The sequence below is a fragment of the Aedes albopictus genome, chromosome 3 (genome assembly GCF_035046485.1).
Source record: "Aedes albopictus strain Foshan chromosome 3, AalbF5, whole genome shotgun sequence".
Classification (NCBI taxonomy): domain Eukaryota; kingdom Metazoa; phylum Arthropoda; class Insecta; order Diptera; family Culicidae; genus Aedes; species Aedes albopictus.
The window spans coordinates 81,584,445-81,603,006 of record NC_085138.1 but is presented as its reverse complement, the minus strand read 5'-3'; the positions used below and the strand labels follow the sequence as shown (position 1 = coordinate 81,603,006).

The 18,562-nt window shown below is 44.3% G+C and overlaps 1 protein-coding gene and 1 long non-coding RNA gene across 2 annotated transcripts in view; one reads left to right on the top strand and one right to left on the bottom strand.

The window, feature by feature from the left end:
• Positions 1–18,562, top strand: part of LOC109413884 (large ribosomal subunit protein eL13) — a 258,035-nt gene that overhangs the window by 218,671 nt on the left and 20,802 nt on the right. The gene's annotated exons all lie outside the window — the stretch shown is intronic.
• On the bottom strand, positions 3,750–17,890 carry LOC109413618 (uncharacterized). Its single transcript, XR_009999086.1, has 4 exons — positions 17,662–17,890; positions 17,086–17,587; positions 16,526–17,017; positions 3,750–5,114 (listed from the first exon to the last, which is right to left on the bottom strand). It is a non-coding gene; the product is annotated as an uncharacterized LOC109413618 (long non-coding RNA).

The window sequence follows — 18,562 nt, the reverse complement described above, 5'->3', positions numbered from 1 at the left end:
GTTTAAAAAAATATTCATACCCGGTATATAATTAAATTTAATAAACAAACATACAATAAAATAATTGTATTCTTCCGACAGCCGGCTGGCGGAAGACTAAATCATATCAAGGGTTGCATAGCTCACATCACTTACCAATGTGAATCCAGATCTATGTAACTTTCTATCCCTTCCCTTCCCACTAACAAACGTCCTTCCTGTGACAACCGTGGGGATGCGGAGGTACACACGGTCTCTAGTAGCAACGGATGTCACACCAACATTCCTTCCCTTCCCCGATGACCGTAAGGACGTGGCCGGCGCCGGTACTGACAATATAAAGTTTTGAACCTTCAAAATTGCACATTGAGGATGGAAAGCTACACCCAGGCCCCATCCATTTGGTTCCCTGTGCAATGTTGACTGTTCTGGTTAGTAACGGAGTAGCAACTACGAATTGTACGGTCATCTCATGCTCATGCTCATGCTTTAGTCAAACTGGTGCCTCAATATTGCAATAACGGTTAAGCACGCTGTAATGATACTTATGTACCTCGTCACCCACTTCATGCATTAGGGTTCATTCAAATATTACGTAACGCAATATTCGACAATTTAAGACCCCCAACCTCCCCCACGTAACAAATTTTGTATGAGAAGTTTTCAAAATTTGTATGAAGCCTAACACAGCGCAAGACCCCTTCCCGCCCCTCTTAGCGTTACGTAATATTTGAACGAACCCTTAGTGGTCTAATAACACTTAGCGCGCTCGGCATAGTTCCATCATGCCGCTCAAAGTGTTGCCACAAATAATGCTAAGTTTGCAAAACACGGTTATCTGGCTGGTGGGGCATGGGAGCCTAAGCTTCAACTGTTAATGCAATCAGAGACTACTCAGACTTAGACGTGGGCGATCCTATATATGAAGGGTTATCCAAAACGCTCTAGGAATTCCCAAAGCGCATTCTAATAAATCTAATAAGCCTAAGATGCCATTAACAGGAGGAAAATGGCAAGATAATAAAACAATATATGGTTTATGTAATGTAAAACAATTCAACATAACAAAAGAGAACCATTCCAAAACCATTTGATTAAATGTATAACCAGTAGTGAAATTACAATTAAAAACAATTTATTTACGGTATATTTTATTGTTTGAAACCATTCATGTACCATATAATGTACGGTATATTTAAACCCACGTATCAGTATTTTGAACAATTCATTAACAATAAAATGTATGGTTTTGCAAAAAAATATATATGGAGAAAAATATTTTTTCATATTGTTACGATACTTAACAACCTGTATAATATATTGTAAAAATCTTATTTACAATTCACGGTATGGTGTCCTACATTACATCTTATTGTTTTTGTATTTTTATTTTTACAGTGGTGTCTATTGTAAAAATATGGTTCTAAATAGTACTGTTACAATATAACGTTCGGTTTTTCTACTGTATTTTTTATTCGGGATACTCCTCAGTGCGAAACGTGAGAAGAGAAAACATACACTCTACACACGACTTTCAACGAGAGCGAGTGTGAACTACGCAACTTTTTTCACACACAAACCACCCGCTCACTCTCTGGCATCCATCGCGGCACCCTCAAAATGAGTGCTCAAACAAATGTTAGAACAAACATGTTTTTTCAGTTTCTGCGTGCACATTTTGCGCGCGCAGAAAATGTGCACACAAAAATTCGTGTTGAGAGCGCACTCAGTCGCGCTTCCAGTGCAATACTGTGTGTACCACAGGAGTATGAAAGTACTTACATGTAAGTACATGTACATGTGACACTAAAGAAATTTCAATCTAATATATCTCATGATCCTGATTACTTAGAAAGTTGGTGTCTTCGGCAAAGTTGTTTGGCTGATCAAGGACTAACCGATAATAAGATTAAAGATTCAAAATTCCACCGCTAGGCAGTGCTAGTGAGCTAACAAATTTTGTTTTTCATAAATATCAGGAAAATTTGCAAAAAAATGCAACTAGCGCCGCCTAGCTGCAGAAACTTGAACCAAACGGTAATTATTCTGAAAGCCCTTGATCTACCAAACAATGTTGCCGAAGACACCATCTTTCTACAAAATAAGGATGCTGAGATATGTGAAATTTAAAATTTGTTTGCTCTCTAGCGCCGCCTAGCGGTAGAATTTTGAATCTTAAGTCTTATTATCGGTTAGTCCTTGACCACACTGAAATAAATTTTGTTGTCGTTTCCACTGAATCCATGGTAGAATTAAGAACTGTACCAACAATTTTCAACCGAATGCAAAATTCTGTTAATTGTACTGAAACATTGTCAATATTACCATGCGTGTATTACTGTTGACTAAAAACATTCTTGGTTCTACTATTTGGGCATTGTAATTTCGACCATGTAGACTTGAATGTTGCGCGTCTTAGATAAACATTGTCAAAACTACAATGTCAAAATAGTAATATCAAGAATGTTTTTAGTCAATGGTACTTCACGCATGGTAATATTGACAATGTTTCCGTACAATTAACAGAATTTTGCATTCGGTTGAAAATTGTTGGTACAGTTCTTAATATTACCATGGATTCGGTGGAAACAACAACAAAATTTATTTCAGTGCAGCCAAACAACTTTGCCGAAGACACCAACTCTCTAAGTAATCGGGATCATGAGATATATGAGATTGAAATTTCGCTAGAGTCACATCTACTTGTCTGTGATTTATATGATATCTTAGACAAGCAGATGCAACACTGACAAAATTTACATCCCATATATCTCAGGAACCTGATTACTTAGAGAGTTGGTTTCTTCTGCAAAGTTGTTCAGTTGGTCAAGGGCTTTTAGAATATGAGCCGTGTGATTCGTGATTTCACCGCTAGGCGGCGCTAGATAGCGTACAAATTTTACATTTCACATATCTCAGCATTCTGATTCTTTAGAAAGATGGTGTCTTCGGCAAAATTGTTTGGTAGATCAAGGGCTTTCAGAATAATTATCGTTTGGTTCGAGTATCTGCAGCTAGGTGGCGCTAGTTGCAATTTTTTGCAAATTTTCCTGATATATATGAAAAACGAAATTTGTTAGCTCACTAGCACCGCCTGTTGGTGGAATTTGGAACCAAAATATTCATCAATTGTAAGTCCTTGACCAGCTTAAGACGTCTGCTTGTCTCTGATATCACAGGATTTGATACTCCTTAGCGGATTTTAGACTCACTGGCATGCTTTCGGTTCACCAAATGCTCAAACAACACTGACCCCTTTGAACACACTGCGTGTGCACTGAGTTCTGTTTTTTCTGCGTGCGCGCAGAAATTGCGCACTGGGGTTATGATCTGCGGGCTCTCATTGCTCTCACGCAGCACTCTAATCACCCGCACAAAAACTCTGCGTGAGAGAAATTATGTACATTTTATTGTGCGTTTTTTCTCTTTCTCTTTGGTAAGGTAAGTGAAACTGAGAAGTTCAGTGAAAGATGAGCGTAAATGGGCACAATTTCTGCGTGACATGCCATCCCTGCTGACCGGCAGGGGTTCCTCGCTTCGATAAAGAACCGGGACTGTAGGCCGGTTCCACTCCACAGGTACGGTATCCGGTTCGAAGGACCAAAATGTTTGGGGCTCCGCAGTGCCTCAAACGGGGATTTTCTTTCCTCGGAAAGAAAACACAGGTTTACACTTGAACCACTTTATTTACTTCACTTGGCGTTGTCCAAGCCACGCCAACGCTTGTAAGTACACTTCACTTGTAACTTATCACTTCACACTACTTGACCGTTAAGGCTGGTTTACAGTTCGGAAAACGTGTCACGGGATTTGGTCCCCTGTGTATTTTAAATGGAGCGCGGAATTTCAAATCCCGCGACGGAAAACATGGATGACAATTTTTCCGAAGTGTAAACCCGGTCACGGATTTTGGCGCGGAAAGGGAAAAAATCTCTACACACATTTTTCCCGCCGGAAAGAATTCACTTCGAATTGTTTCCGCGCGTATTTTGATCTGTTTGAGTCGCTACAAAGTTGAAGTGCGCTAAGAATGATTCAATCGCTGTTTTTGGACATCCAATTAAATTGCGTTTTCCCCTTTTTCTAAGAATTTCGTCTATTTGTAAGAAATACTAGAACTATACTGCCCCCACTCGCAAAACAGTCCCATATGAATAGGAAACCCAGCAAAGATGGGACTGTTATGCGAGTGGCGGCAGTATAGTTCCTTGTCGATATTTTCTACGATCAGGAGTGTACTGTTTTTTCGGGATTTGTGGGATTTTTTTTAGTTCTTCCTAATGATTTTATTTCCAAAAGTACCATCGTTAGTTTTTTATCCGAAAGCTTTTCCTTAGGAATTCAATCCAAAAGTTACCAGTAGGAATTATTCTTCTAGGGGTTCTGCCTGGAGATCTACCAGGAGTTCTGCTTGCCAATATTCGTCCATTTTTTCTTCCTATTTTCCTCTAAGTATTTTAACTTTATATTTTTTTTTTTAAATAGTTATTCCTGGGGATTTTTGCTGGAGTACCTGCTGGGATGTGATTTTTCCATAGGATCCTCCTGAATGCTCTTTCTGAGGATTCTGAGAAGTTCTAGTTTTTCAAGAAGTTCTTCCTAGGGATTTATCTTTAGGAGCCCTGGGCATTTTTCGCTAGATTTTCCTCCTGAGAAGTTTATTCTGAGATTTTTCCCTTTTTTTTCGTTGAGGAGTTACACTACTTTTGGTCATTTTTCATAGCATTCATTTATTTATTTAGTATTACATTTTACAATAAAACTGATTCAACAATTCCTTTGCGTTCTACATTTGCCAGATCGTTCTGCACCTGATCTTGCATGCTACCCTCCAGGTCTCCTTGTACTATACGGATCTCTTGCGAACACCAGCTTTGTAGGCTTGTTGTCCGGCATTCTCACGACATGCCCTGTCCATCGTTTCATTCCAGCTTTCGCCGCCTCATATAGTTCTCCTGCACACCGCCAACGGTTGTTCTTAGCACCCGACGCTCGAACACTTGCTATTCTCCTTGAGCATAGTCCAGATCTCATGCCCGTAGAATACCACCAGTCCTATCAGGGTCCTGTACATGGTGTATTTAGTGCGGGAGTGAAAATTTTTTATAGCACTGGAAGACGGCTGCGCTGTCACTCTGAAATATACGAACATTCATTAGCATTGTTTTAATAAATACTTTACAATTCCTCTAAATGTTTTTTTTTTGCAAAAGATACTCAAAGGGGTTCTTATAAATAAGTTTAACGGGTGTTCTTTTAAAGGATTTTTTATATAGGGAGTTCCTCGGAAATTCCTCCACGACATCCTCTGGAATTCCTCCAGAAGTTCCTCGGGGATTCCTCGAGAAGTTTATCGGGAATTCCTCCAGGAGTTCCCGAAATAGTTCCTCGGGAATTCTTGCTGGAGTTTATCGGGAATTTCTTCAAGAGTTCCTCGGGAATTTCTCCAGAAGTTCTTCGGGAATTCCTCCTAAAGTTCTTCAAAGAGTTTCTCGCGAAGTCCTCAATAAGTTTCTCGGGAATTCCTCCGGGAACTCCTCGGGAATAAATCCAGGATTTCATTGGGGATTCCTCGGGATTTCCTCGGGAAGTCCTCCACGAGATCCTCGGGAATTCATCCAGAAGATCTTAAAAGATGTTGGAAGGGGAATGGCGTTCAGTCTTTGGAGGAATAACGCAAAAACGGATTCTTAAGCTTAAGAATCCGTTTTTGAGTTATTCCTCCAAAGACTGAACGCCATTCCCCTTCCAACATAATCACCAACAGTCGAAATTCGAAGAATTCGAAGAATTCGGGAAGTCCTCCACGAGATCCTCGGGAATTCATCCAGAAGATCTTAAAAGATGTTGGAAGGGGAATGGCGTTCAGTCTTTGGAGGAATAACGCAAAAACGGATTCTTAAGCTTAAGAATCCGTTTTTGAGTTATTCCTCCAAAGACTGAACGCCATTCCCCTTCCAACATAATCACCAACAGTCGAAATTCGAAGAAAGGATTTTAAAAGAGTTCCTCGAGAATTCCTCTAGGAGTTCCTCGGGAATTTCTCAAAAAGTTTATCGGGAATTCCTTAAGAAGTTCCTCGGAAATTCTTTCAGGAGTTCCTCGGAAAATCCTTCAGGAGTTCCTCGGGAATTCCTTCAGGAGTTCCTCGGGAATTCCTTCAGGAGTTCCTCGGGAATTCCTTCAGGAGTTCCTCGGGAATTCCTTCAGGAGTTCCTCGGGAATTCCTTCAGGAGTTCCTCGGGAATTCCTTCAGGAGTTCCTCGGGAATTCCTTCAGGAGTTCCTCGGGAATTCCTTCAGGAGTTCCTCGGGAATTCCTTCAGGAGTTCCTCGGGAATTCCTTCAGGAGTTCCTTGGGAATTCCTTCAGGAGTTCCTTGGGAATTCCTTCAGGAGTTCCTCGGGAATTCCTTCAGGAGTTCCTCGGGAATTCCTTCAGGAGTTCCTCGGGAATTCCTTCAGGAGTTCCTCGGGAATTCCTTCAGGAGTTCCTCGGGAATTCCTTCAGGAGTTCCTCGGGAATTCCTTCAGGAGTTCCTCGGGAATTCCTTCAGGAGTTCCTCGGGAATTCCTTCAGGAGTTCCTCGGGAATTCCTTCAGGAGTTCCTCGGGAATTCCTTCAGGAGTTCCTCGGGAATTCCTTCAGGAGTTCCTCGGAAATTGCTTCAGGAGTTCCTTGGGAATTCCTTCAGGAGTTCCTCGGGAATTCCTTCAGGAGTTCCTCGGGAATTCCTTTAGGAGTTCCTCGGGAATTCCTTCAGGAGTTCCTCGGGAATTCCTTTAGGAGTTCCTCGGGAATTCCTTCAGGAGTCCCTCGGGAATTCCTTCAGGAGTTCCTCGGGAATTCCTTCAGGAGTTCCTCGGGAATTCCTTCAGGAGTTCCTCGGGAATTTCTTCAGGAGATCCTCGGGAATTCCTTCAGGAGTTCCTCGGTAAGTGCATCAGGAGTTCCTCGGTAAATCCTTCACGAGTTCCTCGGGAATTCGGGAGTTCCAGGAAATCCTAAAAGAGTTCTTCGAGAATTCTTCCAGGAGTTCCTCGGGAATTCCTCCTGGAGTTCATCGGGAATTCCTTCAGGAGTTCCTCGGGAAGTCCTTCACCTGTTCCTCGGGAATTCGGGAGTTCCAGGAGATCCTAAAAGAGTTCCTCGAGAATTCTTCCAGGAATTCCTCGAGGAATTCCCTCAAGAGTTCCTCGTGAATTCCTTCAGGAGTTCCTCGGGAATTTCTTCAGGGGTTCCTGTGGAACTCCTACAGGAGTTCCTCGGGAATTCCTTCAAGAGTTCCTCGGGAATTCCTTCAGGAGTTCCTCGGGAATTTCTTCAGGAGTTCCTCGGGAATTCCTTCAGGAGTTCCTCGGGAATTCCTTCAGGAGTTCCTCGGGAATTCCTTCAGGAGTTCCTCGGGAATTCTTTCAGGAATTCCTCGAGGAATTCCCTCAAGAGTTCCTCGTGAATTCCTTCAGGAGTTCCTCGGGAATTTCTTCAGGGGTTCCTGGGGAACTCCTACAGGAGTTCCTCGGGAATTCCTTCAAGAGTTCCTCGGGAATTCCTTCAGGAGTTCCTCGGGAATTCCTTCAGGAGTTCCTCGGGAATTCCTTCAGGAGTTCCTCGGGAATTCCTTCAGGAGTTCCTCGGGAATTCCTTCAGGAGTTCCTCGGGAATTCCTTCAGGAGTTCCTCGGGAATTCCTTCAGGAGTTCCTCGGGAATTCCTTCAGGAGTTCCTCGGGAATTCCTTCAGGAGTTCCTCGAGAATTCCTTCAGGAGTTCCTCGGGAATTCCTTCAGGAGTTCCTCGGGAATTCCTTCAGGACCCAAGTAACCACAAGCATTATATCATAACATTATTTCAATCGTATTATAGTTTAGCTAATGCAACATAACTTTTATTTTACATCTGTCAAGTAATGAAGCGTTTAATCTACATTATGAAAGCATTGAAGCATTACGAGATGTTGACAGTTCTGTATAGTTCTATAGAGCCGTTGTTAAATGCTTCATTGCATTACCATGTTAAAAGCTTTATAGCAATCAATAATGCAAGCATTTATTACTTTATATATGCCTCTACTAAAGCTTCCATCGTTGTAAACAGAAAAAAATATCGCTCAGTTCGAAAAAAAAACTGTAAAGCACTTTTAGAAACAGAACCATTCAAAACAAAAGAAAAACAAACCAAAATTTTCATGGATTGCTGCGGAGCACTTAGATTATCATGTTCAGCTGTTGCTGTGTGAAAATTTATATTATGTATGGTTTTTTGGGTTTCTGTTTGGGACATGAAAACAATCAGATGCTAAGGGAACAAAAATTATGAGGAGTATCGGTTTCCTTATTTAACATAACGCCCTGATTTCATAAAAGGAAGAATTAAAGCGCTGTTTGTATTGTTTCTTATTTATTGTATTTTAGCTAGAAGTGAGCACGTATGAAAACAAAAAAAAAACAGGATCAACACAGATGAATTTATATTCGAGAGTAACATAACTGATGGCATTCAGACCCCGGCACATTTTTTAGAGTTGCTGAAAACACAACTCAATAAGGCACGAGCTAAGTATACGTTGCTTTATGTTGCACATTTTTCCAGGTGCAAAATACATGGTATCGTAGCACACAGCGTTAGCGCGTCCGGGTTTCATCGTGGTCAGTTTCAGCAGTCTAGGTTCAATTCCCGAAATACAATAAAAAACATCAAAGTGAGAGTATCGGAAGATAAAAATAGATAGAAAAATTAAAAACATACTTTTTTTCTTTTTTGGCATGATGCATTAAGTATGCATTCCATACGATTTGATTGCATTAGCTATAAGGTACAAACATTTTATATGCTTTAGCAATCACCACAGTAATGCTTGCTTTAAATCCACAATAGTAGCGCCACTTTCGACTTTAAACCTACTTTAATGGTGCCTATATGACAAAACAACTTTATATCGCATGTCATATAATACACTATAAAGCGAAAATAATGCTCTATATAAAGCGTCATGGTTACTTGGGGAGTTCCTCGGGAATTCCTTCACGAGTTCCTCGGGAATTCCTTCAGGAGTTCCTCGGGAATTCCTTCAGGAGTTGCTCGGGAATTCCTTCAGGAGTTCCTCGGGAATTCCTTCAGGAGTTCCTCGGGAATTCCTTCAGGAGTTCCTCGGGAAGTCCTTCACGTGTTCCTCGGGAATTCGGGAGTTCCAGGAGATCCTAAAAGAGTTCCTCGAGAATTCTTCCAGGAATTCCTCGAGGAATTCCCTCAAGAGTTCCTCGTGAATTCCTTCAGGAGTTCCTCGGGAATTTCTTCAGGGGTTCCTGGGGAACTCCTTCAGGAGTTCCTCGGGAATTCCTTCAGGAGTTCCTCGGGAATTCCTTCAGGAGTTGCTCGGGAATTCCTTCAGGAGTTGCTCGGGAATTCCTTCAGGAGTTCCTCGGGAATTCCTTCAGGAGTTCCTCGGGAATTCCTTCAGGAGTTGCTCGGGAATTCCTTCAGGAGTTCCTCGGGAATTCCTTCAGGAGTTCCTCGGGAATTCCTTCAGGAGTTCCTCGGGAATTCCTTCAGGAGTTCCTCCGGAATTCCTTCAGGAGATCCTCGGGAATTCCTTCAGGAGTTCCTCGGGAATTCCTTCAGGAGTTCCTCGGGAATTTCTTCAGGAGTTCCTCGTGAATTCCTTCAGGAGTTCCTCGGGAATTTCTTCAGGGGTTCCTGGGGAACTCCTTCAGGAGTTCCTCGGGAATTCCTTCAAGAGTTCCTCGGGAATTCCTTCAGGAGTTCCTCGGGAATTCCTTCAGGAGTTCCTCGGGAATTCCTTCAGGAGTTGCTCGGGAATTCCTTCAGGAGTTCCTCGGGAATTCCTTCAGGGGTTCCTGGGGAACTCCTTTAGGAGTTCCTCGGGCATTCCTTCAGGAGTTCCTCGGGAATTCCTTCAGGAGTTGCTCGGGAATTCCTTCAGGAGTTCCTCGGGAATTCCTTCAGGAGTTCCTCGGGAATTCCTTCAGGAGTTCCTCGGGAATTCCTTCAGGAGTTCCTCGGGAATTCCTTCAGGAGTTCCTCGGGAATTCCTTCAGGAGTTCCTCGGGAATTCCTTCAGGAGTTCCTCGGGAATTCCTTCAGAAGTTCCTCGGGAATTCCTTCAGGAGTTCCTCGGGAATTCCTTCAGGAGTTCCTCGGGAATTCCTTCAGGAGTTCCTCGGGAATTCCTTCAGGAGTTCCTCGGGAATTCCTTCAGGAGTTCCTCGGAAATTGCTTCAGGAGTTCCTCGGGAATTCCTTCAGGAGTTCCTCGGGAATTCCTTCAGGAGTTCCTCGGGAATTCTTTCAGGAGTTCCTCGGGAATTCCTTCAGGAGTTGCTCGGGAATTCCTTCAGGAGTTGCTCGGGAATTCCTTCAGGAGTTCCTCGGGAATTCCTTCAGGAGTTCCTCGGGAATTCCTTCAGGAGTTCCTCGGGAATTCCTTCAGGAGTTCCTCGGAAATTGCTTCAGGAGTTCCTCGGGAATTCCTTCAGGAGTTCCTCGGGAATTCCTTCAGGAGTTCCTCGGGAATTCCTTCAGGGCTTCCTGGGGAACTCCTTTAGGAGTTCCTCGGGCATTCCTTCAGGAGTTCATCGGGAATTCCTCCAGGAGATCTTCGGGTATACCTCCAGGCGATCCTTGGGTATTCCTGCAGGAGTTCCTTGAAAATTCCTGCAGGAGATCCTCGGAAACTTCTCCACGTTTTTCTAAGGAATTCCTCTAGGAGTTCCTCGGGAATTGCTCCAGGAGTCCTGGAGGAATTTCCGAGGAACTCCTGAAGGAATTTTCCAAGAAACTCCAAGAGGAATTCCCAAGGAACTCCTGTTGGAATTCCCGATGAACTCTGAAGTGAACTGCTGAGGGAATTCACGAGGAAATTCGGAAGGAATTCCCGAGGAACTCCAAGAGCAATTCTCGAGGAACTCCTGGAAGAATTCACGAGGAACTCTTTTAAGATCTCCTGGAGGAACTCCCGAGGCACTCCTGGAGGAATTCCCGGGCAACTCTTTTACGAACTCTTGGAGAAATTCCCGAGAAACTCCTGGAGGAATGCACGAGGAACTCTCTTTTAAGAATTCCTCGAGGAATTCTCGAGGAACTCCTGGAGAAATTCCCGAGGAACTCCTGGAGGACTTCCCGAGGAACTGCAGGAGGAATTGCCGAGGAACTCTTGGAGAAATTCTCGAGGAACTCCTCGAGGAATTCCCGAGAAACTCCTGGAGGAATTCCATAGGAAAACATGAAGCAATTTCCGAGGAACTCCTGCAGGAATTTTCAAGGAACTCCTGCAGGAATACCCCAAGGATCTCCTGGAGGAATTCCCGATGAACTCTTAAGTGAACTGCAGAGGGAATTCACGAGGAAATTCTGAAGGAATTCCCGAGAAACTCCTGAAGGAATTCCCGAGGAATTCCTGGAAGAATGCACGAGGTATCCTTTTAAGATCTCCTGGAGGAACTCCCGAGGCACTCCTGAAGGAATTCCCGGGCAACTCTTTTACGAACTCCTGCAGGAATTTTCAAGAAACTCCTGCAGAAATACCCAAGGATCGCCTGGAGGTATACCGAAGAATCTCCTGGAGAAATTCCCGATGAACTCTTAAGTGAACTGCTCAGGGAATTCACGAGGAAATTCTTAAGGAATTCACGAGGAACTCCTGGAGGAATTCCCGAGGAACTCCTGAAAGAATTCACGAGGAACTCTTTCAAGATCTCCTGGAAAAATTCTCGAGGAACACCTGGAGCAATTCCCGAGGAACTCCTGGAGGAATTCCTCGAGGAACTCCTGGAGGAATTCCCGATGAATTCCAGGAGGAATTCCCGAGCAACTCCTGGAAGAATTCTCGAGGAACTCTTTTAGGATCTCCTGGAACTCCTGAAGGAATACCCGAGGAACTCTTGAAGGAATTCCCGAGGAACTCCTGAAGGAATTCCCGAGGAACCCCTGAAGAAATTCCCGAGGAACTCCTGAAGGAATTCCCGAGGAACTCTTAAAGGAATTCCCGAGGAACTCCTGAAGGAGTTCCCCAGGAACCCCTGAAGAAATTCCCGAGGAACTCCTGAAGGAATTCACAAGGAACTCTTGAGGGAATTCCTCGAGGAATTCCTGGAAGAATTCTCGAGGAACTCTTTTAGGATCTCCTGGAACTCCCGAACTCCCGAGGAACTCGTGAAGGACTTCCCGAGGAACTCCTGAAGGAATTCCTGAGGAACTCCAGGAGGAATTTTTGAGGAACTCCCGGAAGAATTGTCGAGGAACTCTTTTAGGACCTCCTGGAACTTCCGAATTCCCGAGGAACTCCTGGAGGAATTCCCGATGAACTCCAGGAGGAATTTCCGAGGAACTCCTGGAAGAATTCTCGAGGAACTCTTTTAGGATCTCCTGGAACTCCCGAATTCCCGAGGAACTCGTGAAGGATTTACCGAGGAACTCCTGATGGACTTACCGAGGAACTCCTGAAGGAATTCCCGAGGATCTCCTGAAGGAATTCCCGAGGATCTCCTGAAGGAATTCCCGAGGAACTCCTGAAGGAATTCCCGAGAAACTCCTGAAGAAATTCCCGAGGAACTCCTGAAGGAATTCCCGAGGAACTCCTGAAGGAATTCCCGAGGAACTGCTGAAGGAATTCCCGATGAACTCCAGAAGGAATTCCCGAGGAACTCCTGAAGGAATTCCCGAGGAACTCCTGAAGGAATTCCCGAGGAACTCCTGAAGGAATTCCCGAGGAACTCCTTCAGGAATTCACGAGGAACTCCTTCAGGAGTTCCCGAGGAACTCCTTCAGGAATTCCCAAGGAACTCCTGAAGGAATTCCCGAGGAACTCCTGAAGGAATTCCCGAGGAACTCCTGAAGGAATTCCCGAGGAACTCCTGAAGGAATTCCCGAGGAACTCCTGAAGCAATTTCCGAGGAACTCCTGAAGCAATTTCCGAGGAACTCCTGAAGCAATATCCTAGGAAATCCTGAAGTAATTCCCAAGGAACTCCGGAAGGAATACCCGAGGAACTCCTGAAGGAATTCCCGAGGAACTTCCAAGAAACTCCAAGAGGAATTCCCAAGGAACTCCTGTTGAAATTCCCGAGGAACTCCTGGGGGAATTTCCGAGGAACTCCTGGGGGAATTTCCGAGGAACTCCTGGAGGTATTCCCGAGGATCTCCTGGAGGAATTCGCGAGGAACCCCAGGAGGAATTTTCGAGGAACTCCTGGAGAAATTCCTGAAGAGTTCTTGGAGGAATTCCCGCGGAGCTCCTGGAGGAATTCCCGAATATCTCCTGGAGGAATTCGCGAGGAACTCCTGGAGGAATTTTCGAGGAACTCCTGGAGGAATTTCCGTGCAATTTCTCGGGAAATTTCCGAGGAACACCTATGCAGATTCCTGAGGAACTGCTGAAGGAATTCTCGTACAATTTCCGGAGGTATTCCCGAAGAACTCCTGGAGGAATTTCCGAGGATCTCCTCAAGAATTTCCATGAATTTCCTGAATGAATTCACAAGGAACTACTGTGGGAATTTCTTGGGAACTCCTGGATGAATTCACAAGTAACTCCTGGAAAAATTTCGAGGAACTCGTGGAGAAATTCCCGAAGAAGTCCTGGAGGAACTCGAATTCCTTGAAAAACTGGCTGAGAACTCTTGGAGAAATTCCTGAAGAGCTTTTGAAGGCATTCTCTAGGAATTTTCTAGGAATTCCTCGAGAAATTTCCGAGGACCTCCTGGTGGAATTCCCTTGAAGCTTTTGGTGGTACTCCTGAGGAACTCTTGGAGGAATTTCAGAAGAATTTCTTAAGGAATTCCAAGACCTTCTGTATGAATTTTCGATCATCTCTCGGGAAACTTCCTAAGAAACTCCTGGAAAAAATCCCAACGAACTTTAAGAAGAATTTCTTGGGAAATTCCTGGAGAACTTCCCGATAAACTCCTGGAGGAATTTCTGAGAAACTACTGGAGGAATTCCCAAGGAACTCCTGGATAAATTTCCGAGGAACTCCTGGAGAAATTGCGGAGGAACCCCTGAAGCAATTTCCGTTAAATGTCTGGAGGAATTACCGAGAAACTCCTGGAGAAATTTTCATGGGGCACGTGGAGGAATTTCCAAGGAACTTCTGGAGAAATTCCCGAGGAAATCCTGGAGGAATTTCCATAGAATTCCTGGAGGATTTTCCGAGGAACTCCTACGGATGATCCAAAAAACTTCTGGAGGAATCCCAGTGCAATTTCTGGAGGAATTTCCGCGGAACTTCTGGAGGAATTTCCGAGGAACTCCTGGAGGAATTTCCGAGGAACTCCTGGAGGAACTTCCGATGACCTTCTGGAGGAATTTCCGAGGAGTTCCTGTAGGAATTCTCGAGATTTTTCTGGAAAAAAATCCGAGGAACTCCTGAAGGAATTCCCGAGGAACTCCTGGAGGAATTCCCGAGGAACTGCTGGAGAAATTCCCGAGGAACTCCTGAAGGATTTTTTGAGGACCTCCTGACGGAATTCTCGTGGAGATTCTGGAGCTTTTCCCAAGGAACTCCTGGAGGCATTAAGAGGAACTCCTGGAGGAATTCTTGATCAACTCCCGGAAAAGAAACCGAGAAACTCCTGCAAGATACTCCGAATAATTTCTGAAGAAATTCCCAAGGGACTTCTGAAAGAAATACCTGGGAAACTCCTGTGAAAATTGCCGAGAAACTCCTGAAGGAATTGCCGAGGAAGCAATTCCCGAGGAATTCCTGGAGGAACTCTCGAGGAATTCCTGGAAGAGGTCTCAAGAAACTCCTGGTGGTATTCCATTGGAACTCCTGGAGGAATTTTGAGGAACTCCTGGAAAAAAATACCGATGAAATCTTGTAGAAATTTTCAGGGAACTCCTGGAAGCAGAATCCATATGGAATCCTCAGGAGGCATTCTTGGGAAGAATTCTCAGCAGGGAATCCTGAGGAATTCCTGAATAAATCCTCAGGAAGAATTCCTGCAAGAATTCTCATGAGGAATTCCTGTTGGAATCCTCCAAGGAATTCTTGGAGGTCTTGGAAAAATCCTCAACAGGGAATCCTAATGAATCCCTGGAGGAATCCTCAGTAGCAATTCCTGGAGGAATCGTCAGCAGGAATTCCTGGAAAAATCCTCAGAGGAATTCCTTGAGGAATACCCAGCAAGACTTCCTGGAGGAATTCTTAGACGAATCCTGGATGGAATCCTGAGGAATTGCCGGAGGAATTCTCAGCTGGGATTCCTGGAGGAATTTTTGGAGGATTTCTCGGAAGATATTCCTTGAGGATTCCTCTGAAGGATTCTTCAGAAGGATATCTTGGAGGCACTTCTGGACGAGGAAACTGCTTGAGGAATCCTCACAGGGAATCCCTGGAGGAGTCCGCAGAGGGAACCTGCTGGGGAATCCTTAGTCAAAACTTGCGGAGGAATCCTCAGAGGGAACTCTTCGAGATATCCTCAGAGGACACTTTTGGAGAAATCCTCAAAATGAACTCCAGGAGAAAATCCCTTGAATGAACTCCAGGAGGAATTTCTAGAGGGAACTCCTGACGGAATCTCCAGAAAAAAATACCTTTTGGAACATTATCCACGAGAACTCCTGGATGCATCCCCCAATCAAACTCCTGGATGAATGCCCAGAAGAGCTTCTGGTGGAATCCATAGAGGGAACTCCTGGAGTAATCCTGAAAAGGAACTCCAGTAGGAATTCCAAGGATGAACCCCTATAATAAACTCTAGCAGGAATCCCCAGAGGAAACTCCTGGAGGAATCCCAGAAATGAACACTTTGGGGAATCCCTACAATGAACTTTAGGAGGAATCTTCAGAAAGAACTACTGTACAAATCCCCTGAGGGAGCTTCTTCAGAAACTTCAAAGGAAACTCCAGGAGGAATCGCTAGAGTGAACTTCTGGGGAATCCCCAGAGAGAACTCCTAGAAAAATCTTCAAAGGAAACCCCTGGAGGAATGTCTAGAAGGCACTCCTGGACGAACCTGGACGCCTTGGTAATAAATTATGTAAAGAAAAAAAAAATCTAAATTGAAGAAAAGAACTGTCCAATATTTGTAATTTGTATCGGATAAGTATGACAAAATTTATTATTACACAAATTAAGAAGCATTACATAGATCCTTAATTTAGACTAAGGGAACAGGAAGGGAACTCCTGGGGGTATCTCTAGGAAAAACAAAACTCTTCGAAGAATATCCAGAAAAATTATTGAATGCATCCTCCAAACAAACTCCTGGGTGAATGCCCAGGAAGAGCATCTGGCGGAATCCTTAGAGGAAGTCCAGGAAGCATCCCTACAATGATCTCGTAGATATGAGGAGAAACCCCTACAATATACTCTAGGAATAATCCCAGAAACGATCTCCTGGAGGAAACCCTAGAATAAACACTATGAGGAAACTACAAAAGAAACTACTGTACGAATCCCCAGAGGGAACTCCTGGAGGAATTCTCAATCTTTAAGATTGGATTAGTTAGAAGCGCATATTTATATTACATCTCTTCGCTTACACGAATAATGAGTATATTGTAAATAGGAAAGGTATATTAAACTACTCACCATCACAAGTCGATTTATACAGCATCTGGATCGTTTTGTCGCTATGCTAGTTCCATATAAAAAGCTAGTTCCGCTGGGGAACATCCCGTGTCCATGTTGTGCAGGCCTTGTCCCGTTGAAACTCGTCAATATTTTTCAGTCAACTTTTTTCAACAGCTTTGTCAGCGGATATCATTTTGTGCAAAATAGTCCGCAGTTTGGAGGGGTATTTAACCAATTCGATAAAGTCGTCAATCGAGTCGGTCGAAAGCCGGTGTCACACGCACCGGTGAAATTGGATTCCATGCGTTTCGGGATACCGTTGGAACGAAATGACAGCCATCGTTCGAGCTCGCTCGAATCATGGTGCACCGTCGTCATGTTCCCGTTTGCCATCTGTGCTACCCGTTACGTAATTAGTTTGCCGGCGCCGATCTTGGATCCGAAACCGATGGAAGTAATTGGAAGGCATCTGCAGAATTTTGGTGACTGCTTCTCCAGTTTAAATTAGAGCTAAAAGAAGCAAAAAGAATGCCTACATGAAACCATAAGCAGATTGGGGGAAGCTGTATGATAATTACCAATTCCTCTAGAAATTTTGTTGCGGACTGCTTTAGAAATTGAAATAGGTGTTGTTAGATAACTAACACCTTCCGTGGTTCTGACGCCGTGTAGACTCCGAGCAATGGTCCTGCTTGCGTCATCCAATGTTCGCTGTTGTCCGTGCTCCAAGGGTGGATCCGACAGCGAAGTAGTAGTATAGATGCGGACTCCCAATGGGCGTATTGTAGTTCAATTGCGTCGTCGGGACATAAAAACTAGCCTTTTGAAGCGAAGCCTTGGTGCGCCGCTGCTCGATGACCCAGAGTTGATCGATGTTTATTAATTTCAGCGATCCGCTGAGCACAAGCCGAGCTGTGCCGTTACTTTCACTTGTCCTCCTGGGTCGAAGCATTTTTGGCGACCGCTTTCAATCGAATTTTTCAGCATGTACCATAGTTCCTGGAACCACGAACACCGGACGGTCAGGTACGGGTTTGGGTGGTTTGAGCAGCAGCAACATGCAGACATCGGATGGTACACCTGAAATGCATTTAAATATGTTAATTTAACGCCCTTTTTTATGTAAACCGATAACTTTTATAAAAATAACTTACTTTTGAATAATTATTAAACAACGAATGATCAATTGCAGCACCAAAAAACGAAACGAATGAACCGATCAGACAAAATATTTTCTCTGGGACCGTTGTAAACACGTAAACTAACGTCAAAGTTATTTGTGGAGAGATGAGGAGAACAGTCGGCGGAAAAATTTTCCGAGTTGATTCCCGTGCCAAATCCCGCGCGCAAATCCCGTGGCAAATTTTCCGAACTGTAAACAAGCCTTTAGCCGGGTCAAATGATACTATTTTCGCAGTACGTCGGTCCATGTTCGCTTTTATAGCGCTCAAAAATGTTGCACGACAAGAATTCGAAAACTCCAGAACAATCCGGAAATCTGGTGTCACTGCAACACACGCGGTCGGCGCGATGACGGCGATGATGATGATGACGCTGAGTTCCCGACGGTGGCGGTGGCGGCAGCGCGCGTGGTCACTCACGAGCGCGTGTTTACATTGATGAGTGACGATGATCGTGGTGCTGGCGGCGGGTGAGCAACTTGCTGCTGTGCTCCCGCGTTTGACGTTTTCCATCTTCTCTTGCGTGATAGGGGAAAGTGGGGCACATTTTCCACCGGAGCGTACTTGTCGGTAGCGAACATTCATGAAGGAATTCCTTCGGAAATTCCTGGAGGAATACCTCGGGAAATTCCTAGAGTAATTCCTCCAGAAATTTGTGGAGGAATGTTTCCGAAATTTCTTGGAGGAATTTCTCCGGAAGTTCCTGGAGGATTTCCCTCTGAAATTCCTGGAGGAATTCTCTCGGAAATACATGGAGGAATTCATTCGGAAAATCCTGAAGGAATTCCTTCGCAAAATTCCTGGTGGAATTACATCGGAAATTCATGGAGAAATTCATTCGGAAATTTCCAAAGGGATTTCTCCAGGAATTTCC